The following is a 14,827-nucleotide window of genomic DNA, read 5'->3' on the forward strand; positions in this document are numbered from 1 at the left end:
AACATCCCAACTAATATTCTTCCCATACCTTTCATCAACATTACCAAGTTCTCATTTCCGCCTTAGAATTTCTCAACTAAAATTTATGACCGATTTACCCTTATAATGAGGTCTTATCGGTTTACCATTATGCCAACAATCTCAACAAAACGTACCATAACCTTTCTCATTTATTTATACATTTCGCTTTGATTTCGAATACTCAAACACGTATACACCTTCATGTAGATGAATTCGAAGCGATTGCGAAATCACTTACCTTTAGCGTTCATGTTCATGCTTGCCTCATTGCTTCCTCTTACTCCGTTTGCCATCCATACTTGAATCAACTGACAAGACTTCCATCCTTACATATTAATATATTATTACATTCATAACACTGTTAGCTTAAGTGAGCATACATACAACTATTCATTTTCTTTCTATTCATAAGTTAATTGACTTTCGTTAGTCAAATTTCGTAAAAACAAGGCATTTATTATTAGTCATCTCACTTCCAATCCATACAACTAAACTATCGTCAAGCATAACACGTAAATCACTTAATACATAACACATCAACTCTTTACTTTAGCTTTTGTGTCTAATGACCATTTCATAATATTCCTATACTGTTGACTTTTAGATAGTCAACTGTCTTGCTTACATACTTCAAACTTTTGAACATGTAAAACATGATAGACCGTAATACTAATATTCTACGTATTTCATACATATAATTTACGTAATCCCCCAAACAATACACATATGTACATTCACCTTCACGTATTTTCGCATACTAATGCTTCATGATTCTACAAATGGTAATTACTATTCAAGTTAACTATATAACATAATTCCAACGTATCTTTTACTATTAAGCTCATATGATTCGCGTTTAGCACATATTCGCCCCTTAATCATAATATGGCAAATTATTAATTACACATAAGCATCACACCATTCAGGTACAAGGTACACGCCTCTAATGCATAATTCTGATCAAAGCATACATTCATCCGAATTTTCATAAATTTTTACTTTATCGCCAACGGTCTACATAACCTTACATAACTTATTATATCCTCTATTAACTTGCCAGGAGCATAAAACGGGCATTTCTGAGAAGTATGGTAACTTAAATTATAGTTCACAAGCTTTCAATACATCATAGTTCATTAGTCCGTATTTACTTCATTCGCATCCTAACATTTTAAACTTTACTCATTTTTCATTCATTTTTTTAGCATTCATTTGTGTCATTCGACACATTACTTTCGACCCTTAAAATTTCCTTTCCATCGTAACCACTAATCGTGGTTACATATATCTTATTAGGCCTTATATAGACCCTACACGAACATTTAATAGGCCTTAAAACACTTTGGAAACTCAAAATACGAAAACCAAAACAAAACAAAAATCCTCAGCGGATTTGATTTCCGCTAGCCGTCGGCGACGGCTTCACACCCCGTCGGCGACGGGCTTCATAAATGGGGCGTCGCCCACGATGTCTGTAGACAGAAAGATAGGCCGTCGACAAACATGGGGCGTCGGCGACGGGATTACAGCCCGTCGGCGACGGCCCCTCTTTTGCTGAAACGCTGCTGAACCTTATTTTGACAGTTCCGACCATTTCCCGGGTCCGTTTTCAGCTACCCGGGTCCAGGGACTTCTCATTTTACCCATCTTAACATTTCTTAACATAAGTAATCTTAAATCTTAAACCGTAACACACTATACATACTCATATCAAGCGAATGTTTAAAATTTTACCTCATTGGCGATCTCGGAGCGAGCACATTTGCATGAGCCATGGTTTGAGTTCGAGCACTAAGACTCTTGCCCGAATCCCTCAAACCTTGGCTCTGATACCAACTTGTAAGGTCCGCTTTTCCATAAAAATAATGGTTTACTTAAAAATAAATAAACTAAAGACATCAAAACACCAAATTTGATACTTAATGAAATTCTTACAAAATTTGGGCATGACCCGTTCGTACAACGAAGGTGCCCCCTGTTTTTAACACAATAAACTAACGACAATCTACGACCCATTTCAACTTTAAACTTCCTAAAACGAAGACAACAAGTTTTCAGTGTATGACTTCTAACAAGATCAAACAAAGTAACAAGACATGGACCCAAAAAGTGTGCATATAAACTAGCGGAAGCGTTTGGTATAATAAGGCATGAACACGTGCTCGCTCCATATCTGCAAATCGCCTAAAGTGGAGTTTTACCTACATTAACAATCAAATTTTAAAAGGTTAGTTATCACACTAGTTAAATCATAATCCTTTCGTTTTAGCCCCATCCATACAAAAACATTCATCCTTTTACGCATTCGACTACCCAAATAGTTGGGTTAGGCATAAACACTCTCATTGAGAGTTAAGCATATACATTCGACCCGTTTAATTGGGTTTGGCATAAACACTCTCATTGAGAGTTAAGCATACACATTCGACCTGTTTAATTGGGTTTGGCATAAACACTCTCATTGAGAGTTAAGCATACACGTTCGACCCGTTTAATTGGGTTTGGCATAAACACTCTCATTGAGAGTTAAGCATACACATTCGACCCGTTTAATTGGGTTTGGCATAAACACTCTCATTGAGAGTTAAGCATACACGTTCGACCCGTTTAATTGGGTTTTTTACTTTCAACATTACTCTTCGTTCTATCCGCATAACGGATTAAGCTTTCAACATTCATTATGGCATTCGAAACTACCCATTCAAACGGATGGCATTCATCTCTACTTGACACGATTTAATTTAAATCGGTCAAAATGTATAGCTTAACACAACTTTCGTTAGCATACCCAAATCCACAAGGATTTGTTATTTACTTGCCATTTTACCACGATTGTCATACAAGGATAGTTCTACATCAAGTTAAGTAAAAAGAGAATTTAACAAAGATCTGTATGCAACGGAACATACCTCGGTCTTGCGTGCCTTCCGTTTTCCTAGTGCTTGTACCTTCTTCCTTCACGCCTACATTACAACGTTCATTCATTCATTTAGTTCATCTACTTCATTCTATCATTTTTCCAAGTTACTCATAAATTCAGTTCTTAAGCATTTCATCAAACACTTGGTAGGCATCATAATTAAGGTATGAGGTACAAGTCTCTAAAGCACATTTTTACTAGTTCATCATCACCCAACATTCATATTTATTCTAATTTTGCATAACTAATTCCTCCTTCATCAATTTATCTAACATTCAAGCATTACAAACTAGATCATATATACATCAAGATAACATACAATCACCATCATTATGATCTTCATAATCATAACACAATTTCACAAAGTGGGTTTTCACTACAATCTTTCATGCAACCTAAAATCACACATGATTCTTGTTCTAGGAGGCAATTCTAACTCAAATTTCCCATATATGGTACAAGAAATCGAGATTGGTTGAACCCCTCATTCTATAATTCGTGATTTCAGAAAATTAAGCTTACCACTTCAATAATCGAGTTTAGATGAGTGTAAATCGAAGTTCATGCATTGGATTATCCTTGAATTTCCTCTTCAATTTGCTGAATTTGGAGAACAAGGGTTTCACCTTGTTCTCCTTCTGCTTGATCGATCCAACCCCACGCACAGGATGTGTGTTTGTGGGTTTACCCACTATAAATCCTTATTTATTAGAACTTTACACATTACCCCCCCTATAAGTTGTTAAGTATTTAATTCAAGCATTATTTCAAATTTTTAACTTATTTCTTATCATAACCCATCAACTAGGTTACTTTTTTTTGTGTTCATTTTCATTTATTTTAATTGGTAACCGGTTTTTGGGGCGTTACAACGAGACTATTTTCAGCACCACATTGCATCTCGTTGTAGAGGTTACCCTCATTAACGGATGTATACTGAGCGTTACGTATGCGATTTTGAAGATCGTGGACGAGTTGGAAACAACGGATACTTTTGACATGAGTTTTACGACTAAGAGCGTCGGCTACTACATTCGCTTTACCTGGGTGGTATTTGATTTCGCAATCGTAGTCGTTTAACAATTCCACCCAACGACGTCGATGCATGTTTAGTTCCTTTTGGTTGAAGATGTGTTGAAGGCTCTTATGGTTGGTGAAGACCACACATTTAGTACCATAAAGGTAGTGTCGCCAAATCTTCAATGCAAAAACGACTGCACCAAGTTCAAGGTCGTGGGTAGTATAGTTTTTCTCATGAATTTTGAGTTGTCTCGATGCGTAAGCGATAACCTTGTCACGTTGCATAAGGACACAACCAAGGCCGAGGTTTGAAGCGTCGCAATACACGACAAAATCATTGTTACCATCAGGAAGCGTTAGGATAGGAGCATTGCAAAGCATATCCTTGAGCGTTTGAAAAGATTCCTCTTGTTCGGGACCCCAAACAAAAGGTCTCTCTTTTTGAGTCAAGGAGGTCAAAGGAACAGCGATTTTTGAAAGTTGGAGATAAAACGACGATAGTAACCAGCAAGACCAAGAAACGAGCGAATTTCAGACGGAGATTTAGGTGCGATCCAATTTTTCACAGCTTCGATTTTAGCGGGGTCAACGTGAATTCCAAGTTCGTTGACAGTATGACCAAGGAATTGAACCTCTTTTAGCCAAAATTCACACTTGGAGAATTTGGTGTATAGACGTTCAGTACGAAGGAGTTCAAGGATAAGGTGCAAGTGTCGCTTATGCTCTTCTTGCGTCTTGGAATAGATGAGAATATCGTCGATGAAGACGATCACAAAACGGTCCAAGTATGCTTTGCACACGCGGTTCATTAAATCCATGAAAACAGCAGGTGCATTGGTCAAACCAAAGGGCATGACCACGAACTCGTAATGACCATAACGCGTACGGAAAGCGGTTTTAGGTACATCTTCTTCGAGTACTCGAAGTTGATGATACCCAGATCGAAGATCGATCTTTGAAAAGTAGGTTGTGCCTTGCAATTGATCGAAGAGGTCATCAATGCGAGGAAGAGGGTATCGGTTTTTGATAGTAAGCTTGTTGAGCTCACGATAGTCAATACACATACGAAATGATCCATCTTTCTTTTTGACAAACAAAACGGGAGCACCCCAAGGAGAAGTACTAGGGCGTATAAAGCCTTTGTCAAGAAGCTCTTGAAGTTGACTCGAGAGCTCTTGCATCTCAGAGGGTGCTAAACGGTAGGGGGACTTAGCGACAGGCGTAGCGTCGGGCACTAAGTTGATGCGAAAATCGACAGAACGAGCAGGAGGCGGACCAGGAAGCTCTTCAGGGAATACATCGGGAAAATCACGTACGACGGGAACATCACTTATGCTTGGGCCTTTGTCTCTCTTCTCCACGATGTGGGCGAGAAAGGCGAAAGTACCCTTGCGTAAGCATTTGTTCGCTTGGATACACGACATAAGCTTGAGACCTTGAGAAGGTTTCTCGCCGTACACATGTAGAGAATCACCATTTGAAAGGGGAAGGCGGATGAATTTTTCAGAACAAACGACTTCAGCACGGACTCGCCTAAGCCAGTCCATACCTACTATGACGTCGAAACTACCCATTTGCATGGGTATGAGATTGATTGAGAACGTATGATCCTTTAGAATCAACGAGCAATTGGAGAGAACAGAATTGACAACGACGGTTTTACCATTAGCGACTTCGACAGCGAAAGATTTTGGCAACTTAGAGCGTTTACACTTGAGCAAGGACTCGAATTCTAACGACACAAAACTTTTATCGGCACCAGTATCAAATAAGCATGAAGCATAGACATGGTTAACGAGAAACGTACCAGTAATGACGTCGTTCGCGTTTTGAGCCTGAGCAGTGGTGAGAAGGAAAGCTCGACCTCTAGCGGGTTCTTGGACCTGTTGCTGTTGTTGTTGAGGCTGCGGTTGCTGCTGTCGAGGTTGTTGTGGCTGGTATCGTTGAGGGCACACGTTGGCCATATGGTTGGTATCACCACACGTGTAGCATGCTCGCGCAGGGGCGACTTGATTCGGAGCTAAAAGGGCTTGGTTTTGGTAGGCATGAGGTGGGAAGCAGCAGTATGCCCACCTCGGCCACACTTGTCACACTTTCGACATTGAGCGTTTGGAGGGTGATGATACTGGCATTTGCCACACTTCGGTTGCGTTCCAGTGTAAACCTTGCGTGGAGTTTCATTGTTGGTAAAAGCAGGCACGGTTTGTAGGGGTTGTGGATTTGGCGGAGTGACGACCGCATAATTTTGGCTCGAAGCCTTCCGCTTCTTGCCTTGGTTTTTCTTTGACGGTTGGGAGGGTTTGGGCTCATCAGAAGAGTCAATCGTAGCTTGGCGTGCACTCTTTGTTGAAACCTTGTCAAAGGTTCCATGAAGAACGCAGTTGTTGTTAAGTTCGGTGGCTATACGAAAAGCATCTTCAATGGTTTAGGGATTGGCAGAGGCAAGGTGGTTTGTCAGGGAAGGTGCAACACAACGGACGAATTTGGCTACGGTTTCAACTTGTCCAGGACAGAGAACACTGAGTTGTTTAAAGCGCGTAATCAGGCCATCCATGTCACTCCCCTTCTGAGTAAGGTTCCAAAATTCGTTCTCCAATTTTTGGAGTTCATGAGGAGGACAGAAGTGGTCTTTCATAAGTTGTTTGAGGTCGTCCCAAGGCATAGCATGTGCAACCTCGTTTCCCTTTTTGTTACGTTCAGTCGTCCACCATTCGAGTGCCTTTTCACGAAACACCCCAGTTGCATTCAAGGTTCTTAGCTCGTCAGGGCAGCCACTTTGCAAGAAGGTAAGCTCGATGGCATCAAACCAGTTCATCATGGCGGTAGCGCCATTCTTGCCAGTAAATTCTAGGGGTTTACAAGCCATGAATTGCTTAAATTGGAAGGTCGATTTGGGTTTGTCTGCCTTTGAGTCAACAGAGCCATGCGGTGAATCGGTTTGAATCTTGCTAACGATGTCGGGTAGGACTTTAGCAAATTGTTTGGCCATAAATTTCATGCAATCTCTTTGAGACATGGCGGTGGAAGTCGAACCCTTCTTAGACTTGAGTCTCTTGGAGGAGCTAGACGACATCTAAAAGATTGAAAGAGAAGGAAAGGATGAGACTTTTGATCATTAATTGAAAATAAGGTTTGTGTATGTAAAAGCAAGTAAATGTTCATGTATCAAGTAAAGTTCACATAAAGCATAAGTTTCCAACATACATTCAACAGGTATAACACATAAGTTGCGTAAAGGGGGTATAAATTTAGTTTGTTCACGAGAATTATTATTGTTTGTGATTGCGGTAACGTGCGAAATGATTAAAACGACATTTCAAAACGAATGAACGTTCAAGTATAAAATCACATATAAATTGAGATACATAAAAGAGAGGCTCAATAAAACATGGGATTGTTTCGGGTAGAGAAACGTCGACAATTCCAAAGTGGGTCGAAAGTCCTTTCGATTTAGAGATATTGTGCTTTGGCCTATAAGTAAGATACTCTCATCGAGAAGCGATTAACGGTATCTCACCCTTCCGGTTACTACACATCTCTAAATGATTGGAACATTCGGGACTTTGGCGAGAATAAAAGTCAAGGAATGGGACTTAATCGACAAGGTGCGGGTTTCACCCCTAACTTGACAATTTCGTACCCTAAATGTGGTTGGTACTTGTCGGCCAAAAATAAAATTTTGACACTTTGACAAGGGTCCACTAGAGTTGAAATGGAAATTACCATTAAGTTGTGGATGTCACTCCTAGCTTAATGGTGAAATTTCGTGCAAAAATAAATTAAAGGTAGAGTGAGAGTCGTTTACCAAATTGTGGGTTTCACGCCTATTTTGGTAAAGTTGTCTCGTTGATGTTACAAGAGTATAAAATAGCATAAGTGTATTCGTGTTAGCCTTAGGAAAGGCATGTAAATTTAATGGAGAGTATAGCTAGGAAGCATGCATGGTAGAGTACAAAAGTTTTAAACAACAAATAAGAGGCAAAATTCCTAGAACTATAGATTAGGGCAAAAGCATGGCAATTTTCCTAATTCCCTATAGTTATGGCTCTGATACCAATCTGTCACACCCCAACCAATGGCGGAAACATCGGGATGAGACGAAGTGTGAAGATTGCTAGAGACATCATAACGCTATTTGTGACAATCTTTAAATAATCCCAATTTCATTTCATAACTTCAAATAGTCAACATTACATAAACTCAAATGACAACAAGTTCCAAAAGTAATACATAACAACATAAGCAAAATTGATACAACATATTAAACCTAAACGTCTATATGTGTATCTAGGCATCAACGCTACTTCTTTTCATAGCATCGTCATCATCAACCTGTAACATGTTTAAAAATACAATTCAATGCAAAAGCAAAGGCGAGTATACAAGTTTGATATATACATAGCAAGAGATAAGTTTTAAACAATTCCTCATAGCAAGCATGTGATTCAAGATAAACATTTAAATATGGTATGTGTCTAACATATCAAACCAAGGAAACGCAATATGCTCATGACATTACCGAAGATAAAGAGGCGGGTCGTTAATCCTATAGCGCTACATATGTCACGGTTTGGCTCGTACGAAGTTAATGATAAATTCGACACATAAGATTAATCCAAGTTTAAAGCATCAAGCCATCACGTATACAAGCATGTTATAGGAATGTTCATGTGTTTAAGCAAAATGTTCATGTGTAAGTTTGTTGATAGATAAACATGTTACACCCCAAAAGTGGTAAAAGTAAAAAGGGGAATACGAGTATACTCACGGTGGTTGCAAGCTTTCCTACTTGAAATCCCGCGAGTGAGTTGGTGGATGGATTAATTCGGAGCACCTTGTCCTTCTACACGAGGCAAACAAGGTGTGTGAGTTTGGCGTTTACGGAAGATTATAGATTCGGAGTTTAAATTGTATAGAAAATAACATAAGTAAAAATAATCATCTTGTACACATAACCCTTGTTCTTGACACTATTAGAACTCAAAAGAGTTGGTATGATTTCATGGATTCAAAGGTCCATTAGAGTCGTAACAAGAGCATGGTCATAGATGATGTAACATATTCTTGACAAGTAGCTATTAAGTTATCATCAAGTTTAGTTACTTAGGTATATATGTATATAGAATAGCTTAGATATTATATAGATTACAAGTCTTATGATTCAAGCATGAGGTAGGAGATTAATGTCTCCATTTAGGCACCTCTTTGTGTCATAGAGTACATACATGAGGTAGGAAGAACAAGCTCCCATTTAGGCACCTCTATCTGTCACACCCTGGCTTTGCGGAAGCGTGGTTAATTTGGTGTGACTTCTTAATACCATAGCTTAATCATAACAAAGCTATATGAATTAAAATATGCAAGATCATCCATTAAAATAAAAATATCAAAACATTGTTTTAACGGGTTAACACCCTATTAACCACAAACTTGTCCCACAAACATTACAACCCTAAACATAACATAACATAACATGAGTCGAGGACTGTGACTTGTCCAGGAAAGAGTCACATTCCCCAAACCCTGGATGACCTCGGTGACTAATGCAGCGGAAAACATGCCATACCGTGCCAGATCTTTAATTCCCTGAAATACATGTAAGTTGAAAAATCAACAATAATGTTGAGCGAGTTCATGCGAAAAGTGAGTAAATAAACCTTTGTATTTATCAAAATCCCTGGTATGTAGCAAATAAGGAAAAAGAGATCACCAACGGTTTGCAAGGCCATTGATATGTGTGAAATGCAAGTAGGAAGGCTCAAACCTAGCAAATTTATGCGTCGGGAACAAAGTCATCCCAAGGTCCGTTATGCTGGACCTGAGACTGGGCTCGCTACACCCAAATAGATCTACCGCTCCTGCCCCTCGGTCCTACCCTGAGGACTAATGACCTCAAGTTTCCGCCTACCCATTCACATGATCTAAAAGTAACCCTCCTTACGCTAACCATACCATGTATAAAGTAATCATAACCATTGTAACATGTATTTCACCCCCGCAGTTTAGAAAACTGAAAACAGTTAAGAGAAAAGGGGGACATGAACTCACAGTCAGTGCGTCGCTATACCAAGTACTCCGAATGTCAGGCAGCTGTGCAACGACCTACATGTGCTAATTCTATTAGACGGATGGCCGTGCCTTAGCTTTATAGTTTAAGTTTTGGGAAACAGTTAGACAACCGTTCCTTGTATATACTTGGTATTTAATTTTCCTTCCCAAGGATGGGGGATATAATACATGTGTATTTGTATCATCTCATTAAGTCCCACTTAATATATTTTTACTTCTTATTCCAAAATATAAGTATTTTTCTCAAAAATATTATATTTTCTCTTCACTTAATACTTTCCAAAATAATACGTTGACAAGATACGCGTTTATGAATATTTCCGTATAAAGCGTAAGTTGCGTTTTAACGATTAAGTGGTAATAGTAATTACCGTTGTAACTTATACGTTTGTCGTGTAAGCGTTTGTATTATTTTGGGTTCGTCAACGTTTGTAAATATTATTTTTACTCTAAAAATAATATTTATATATTTTCACAAAATAATCATAAACAGTGTGGTGAAAAATATATTTATCGAATAAATGTTTATCACGTTTAGTTTTTGTGAAAATCCCACCTCCGATTATTTAATAAATAAAGTCATGGCGAAATATATTTCGAAAACATCTCAAAAATAGTTTAACACTTGTAAATAATTCTAAGTGTTAGATTTTAGAAAAATTTCGCCAGAGTTTCCCCTGTAACTGGAGGTGGCCACGCTTTCAAGCGTATCATTTTCTTTTATAAAATCACTTCAACAATTTCTTGATTCAATCAAACAATTTCCGACACATTAAACTAATCTCAACACATCAAACTTGCCTTCAATATATCAAACTAGTCGACAAGTATGTAAATCGCATTATTACATGAACTTGTAGTTTTTCCGAAAACTATTGTGTAGATCTCCTTATGTTTGGTGGATCTATGTGTAAAATAGTTTAATCTTGTAAAAACCCCGTTTTTAGAATAACTTCCCGACAACTTTTATAAAAATTGTTACTTTGTCGGATCTTTCGTTTCACAAGTGTTTATACACTTGTAGTTTGTAAAAATCATATTTGTTAGTGTATCATACGACTTTTATAAAACATGATTTTCTCGACACTTGGTCTTACGAAAATACCACTTGCAGATCCGTAGATCCGCTAGTTTTAAACACCATTTTACTAGTAAAATTACTTTTACACAAGTTCATGTCTTTCGTGTGGTAGAGTTTCACCTTTTAACCCTTGTACCGATAGAAACAAGCTTGTGTCAAGATCTATGATCTTAACAAAGTCGGGTTAAACGATGATCAGAGCCACCACAACGTAGATCGGGCCTCAATAATCAACATATTCAAACACTACAACTTTTACACAAGTTATGATCTTTTATCCAACAAAATTCAAGTTTTAGTAAACTTTAAAGATTCAAAAGATGGGTTTCCGCATTTTAACCGTTATAAATCATATTAACCACATTAGATATGTTCGAGAGTGAGTTTTAAACATTATATCTCTAGCTCGGGGCTAGGGAAGAATCTAGGCGAAAATGTGATGGATAAAAGCAAGGTAACGAGGTCCTTCCGCTTCCGTTTGCTTCAAAGCTCCTAATATGTGACCCTTAACACTTGTATGATGTAGGAATGGATGGATCAAAGCTCGACAATGGATGTGTAGAGGGTGGGGAGTTCGGCCGAGAGTGGGGAGGGGCAAGAGAGAGAGTTGAGTTGGTGATTTGTGGTAAGTGATAACCTTATATGTTTAAGGGTAGTATTTATAGGCAAAAACAAGATTATCGTCCAAAGGATTTCGTGTCCCCTAGATATTATACATAAACCATTTAAATAATCAAAAGTTGTACTCCTTGGTTACCCCTTGTTGGCCGATCTCTTTAGGGGGGGGTATCCGGTTCGTTTTCAATTGTGTAGTTAGGACTTAGTTACGTTAAGTAGGTTAACTTTAGGGGTTAACTCCGTTAGTTGTATGATGCGTTATATCGCGGGTGTTAGGGTAATCAGGGACCCTAACTGGCTCAGAAAAAGACCAATAATATTTCTAGCAATATTTTTATGTTCCGGATATAGTCCAGTTGTTCGGTTGGATAGTAATCCGTTAAAGTGCTTAAGCATTCTTTTAAGCGTCGTAAATGATACTTTTAGTGACACAATTTATTTCCAAAAGTGTCAGGAATATTTCCTCATGTTTTGGCACTTTATTAGTTAGCTAGAAGCTGGTATGTTAAGTAAAGTGCTGTGTTTTGTGCTTAGAGTACGTTTTAGGCACATCCAATCATTATATCTTATTCCTAGAGACACAGTTATACAACCCTTGTATCCCTACACACACTATGGGTGTAGTAAAATATTTCTGGCTCATACAGGCCCTTAGAGGCAGTTTCTGCCTGATGCTGGCTTTATCAGCATGTTCAATAGGTTATCCGTTCAAATGCTACTGTGCTTTTGTGCATCATGTTTGTCACTAGAGTTCAGTAAGTAAATAATGTAGTGACGGAAATCAAGGTATGATGCAGATATGTACAAGTATCAACAGTCAAGTAGCAGTTCATCAGTATTTTCAGTTAAGCACAGTAATTAAGCAACAATTAATAGTTAATTAAGTCGTACGGATACCTGGTTTAGTGAGGGTTGTCACATTCTTCCCCCGTTAGAAAAATTTCGTCCCGAAATTTTAAGTTCTGCTTGTAGAAGCAGGGTTCTCAGGAAATAGATGGGGGTATTTCTCTTTCATTCGGTCCTCACGCTCCCAGGTGAATTCAGGACCATGTCTAGCATTCCAACGAACTTTGACGAGCTTGACACTGCTCCGGCGGGTCTTGTTCACCTTCCAATCCGTGACCTCGACAGGTTCTTCAACGAAGTGGAGCGTGTCATCAACATGAATTTCGTCGGTAGGAATGGCAACGTTATCTTGAGTTGGACTTCTCTTCAGATTGGATACATGAAATGTATCGTGAACACCATTTAGTTCGGCAGGTAGGTCCAACTTGTATGCTACTAACCCGATTCTCTCCAAGATCTTGAATGGTCCAATATATCTCGGGTTCAACTTTCCACGTTTCCCAAATCGTGCCACACCCCTCCAGGGTGATACTTTCAACAAAACCATCTCACCAACCTCAAACTCTAGAGGTTTCCTGCTTCGATCCGCGTAGGCTTTCTGCCTGTCACGAGCCGCGCTGATACGGTCTCGGATTTGCGCGATCTTATCTGTGGTTTCCTGTACCATTTGAGGACCAACCAATTGTCTATCACCTGCGTCGGCCCAACAGAGCGGCGATCTGCACTTGCGCCCATATAAAGCTTCAAACGGCGCGGCACCAATACTGGTGTGGTAGCTGTTGTTGTATGAAAACTCAACCAAAGGCAAATGCTTATCCCAGCTACCGCCCAAATCCATCACACATGCTCTCAGCATGTCTTCTAATGTCTGAATCGTCCGCTCGCTTTGACCGTCGGTCTGCGGGTGAAAAGCTGTGCTCAGATTCAACTTGGAGCCAAAAGCTTCCTGGAAGGATTGCCATATCCTCGACACGAACCTTCCGTCTCTATCAGAGATAATCGAGAGAGGTACTCCATGGCGTGTAACAATCTCTCTCATGTAAATTTCGGCCAGTTTGCTCGTATTATCCTTCTCTCGGATAGGTAGGAAGTGTGCTGACTTCGTTAAACGGTCCACTATTACCCAAATAGTGTCATGGCCTCTTGGCGTTCTTGGCAACTTCGTAATAAAATCCATGGAGATTTGTTCCCACTTCCACTTGGGAATCTCTGGTTGTTGCAGAAGTCCCGAAGGCTTCTGGTATTCTGCCTTAACCTTGGCACATGTTAAGCACTTGCTCACATAAACTGCAACATCGCCTTTCATCCTAGGCCACCAATAATAATCTTTAAGATCCTGGTACATCTTATCCGCTCCAGGGTGGATAGAGTACCGTGACTTGTGAGCTTCATCGCAAATAACCTTCCTTAAACCTCCAAACAAAGGAACCCAAATCCTGTTCTCAAAACACAACGTTCCTTCCCTGTTTGGTACCAATAACTTCTCCATCCCACGGAGATACTCTTCTTCAAGGTTTCTTTCCTTGAGAGCTTCTTTCTGCGCGGCACGAATGCGTAAAGAAAGATCGGTCTGAATAATCATCTCCAAAGCTCTAACCCTTATGGGTTTGATCCTCTCCTTACGACTTAGGGCATCGGCGACCACGTTCGCCTTCCCTGGGTGATACTTAATCTCGCAGTCGTAGTCGTTCAACAGCTCGACCCATCGTCTTTGCCTCATGTTCAACTCCTTCTGGTTGAATATGTGCTGGAGGCTCTTGTGATCTGTGAAGATTGTGCACTTCGTACCATAAAGGTAGTGTCTCCAGATCTTCAAAGCAAAGACCACTGCGCCTAGCTCCAAATCATGAGTGGTATAGTTCTTTTCGTGTACTTTCAGTTGGCGTGACGCGTAGGCAATAACCTTTTGGCGTTGCATCAACACACAACCCAATCCTTGACGCGAGGCGTCGCAGTATACCACAAAGTCATCAGTACCTTCGGGTAGAGCTAAGATTGGCGCGTTACAAAGCTTATCTTTCAGTACCTGAAATGCTTCCTCCTGTTTGATTCCCCAATCAAACTTCTTGTCCTTCTGCGTGAGGAGTGTCAATGGTTGGGCGATCTTTGAAAAGTTCTCAATGAACCTTCGATAATAGCCAGCCAAACCCAAGAATTGCCGAATCTCGGTTGGCGTCTTTGGCGTTTCCCAATCTTTGATTGCCTCGATCTTGGTGGGATCCACGTGGATTCCATCTCCGTTCACCACGTGC

At 39.7% G+C, this 14,827-nt stretch overlaps 1 long non-coding RNA gene across 1 annotated transcript; it reads right to left on the reverse strand.

The window, feature by feature from the left end:
- Positions 1 to 1,968: 1,968 nt before the first annotated feature.
- Positions 1,969 to 3,598, reverse strand: LOC110891759. Its single transcript, XR_002565536.2, has 3 exons — positions 3,464 to 3,598; positions 2,931 to 2,984; positions 1,969 to 2,222 (listed from the first exon to the last, which is right to left on the reverse strand). It is a non-coding gene; the product is annotated as an uncharacterized LOC110891759 (long non-coding RNA).
- Positions 3,599 to 14,827: the final 11,229 nt, after the last annotated feature.

Source organism: Helianthus annuus, chromosome 14 (genome assembly GCF_002127325.2).
Source record: "Helianthus annuus cultivar XRQ/B chromosome 14, HanXRQr2.0-SUNRISE, whole genome shotgun sequence".
Lineage (NCBI taxonomy): Eukaryota > Viridiplantae > Streptophyta > Magnoliopsida > Asterales > Asteraceae > Helianthus > Helianthus annuus.